Genomic DNA, 1169 nt, shown 5'->3' with positions numbered 1-1169 from the left:
GTGCCAATTTGATGCAAAGAGAGAAAATTGGATGAATAGCAGTGAAAATATAAGGAAGATGAGAGAAAAAGGAAAAGATATGCCATAATTTAGAAGTTAGTTTGAGAGATCCATCATTCTAAGGTCAAGCCTTCACCAAAAGTATTGACCGAAATTGTAAGGTAACCACACCCAAAAGTGATGGATGTGATAGTGCAACTATACACCCACCAATGCAGTAGTTTTTTTTTGTTGCAGTTTTATATAGCACGAACTAGACCCGAACCGAATCGGGTATCAGAGCGCTTTACATAGCACCAGTTACGTTACATGAGGGCACACATTCATTTAAGGCACGGGGAGATTAAGTGATTTGCCAAGAATCACAGGAGGTTTTGGCGTCGTTACCGAGACTCGAACCCAGATCCCCAGGTCTGAGGTCGAGTGCCCTAGCCATTAGGCCAACTCCTCTTGACCCTAATAATCTTCTAGCGTTGTTTGAGTAGTCACAAATGCCCATACGTATAAACTGGAGCTACTTCGCTCTTCCAAAAACTTTGGAAACATTGAACGTAAATAGATACATAAATAATATCCCCTATTTCGGACAGAAATTATCCAGTACATGTGCGTGATAGTGCTAATATTGTCTCTCCACTTACTTCAGAGTAAAGTTCACACTCCTAATTCCCAAATTAGGTCCAAAAGGAAGCAAATAAGTTGTTGCGCTATTTTCTACAATAAAAAGAACCAAGATTAAATCTTGTCCATAGAATGTTCACAGTAGTCCCTGAATTATCCCATAGGACACGCTTAGAACCCGTAACCAGAAGTGAGCAAAGTGTTGTCCTCATGCATGAAGACTTTTCATGCATATCGAAATGATATACTAGTCACCTCTAATTTTAAAACTATTCAATCTGTTACGAGCACATAACAGTCATTATGTCTCTGACGATGTCCAATGTACAAAGAAACCAAAGTGATGAAAATCAAATACAACCAGTGAAAAAACCTAGTGAAGTTTGACTTAGTGTATCTAAAATAGCAGAAACCATTACATATTGAGTAAATACCACATTTTTGAGTTGATTCCCAGATCATGAACATGATGTATTGACAAGCCGTCGTAGAGCAATACTTCAGGGATCCATAGTAAGCTCCCCAGCTAAAATGAGCATAAGCCGTAA

This window comes from Lissotriton helveticus, chromosome 7 (assembly GCF_964261635.1).
Source record: "Lissotriton helveticus chromosome 7, aLisHel1.1, whole genome shotgun sequence".
In the NCBI taxonomy this organism is placed as follows: Eukaryota; Metazoa; Chordata; class Amphibia; order Caudata; family Salamandridae; genus Lissotriton; species Lissotriton helveticus.
Note: the sequence above shows the minus strand (reverse complement) of the source record.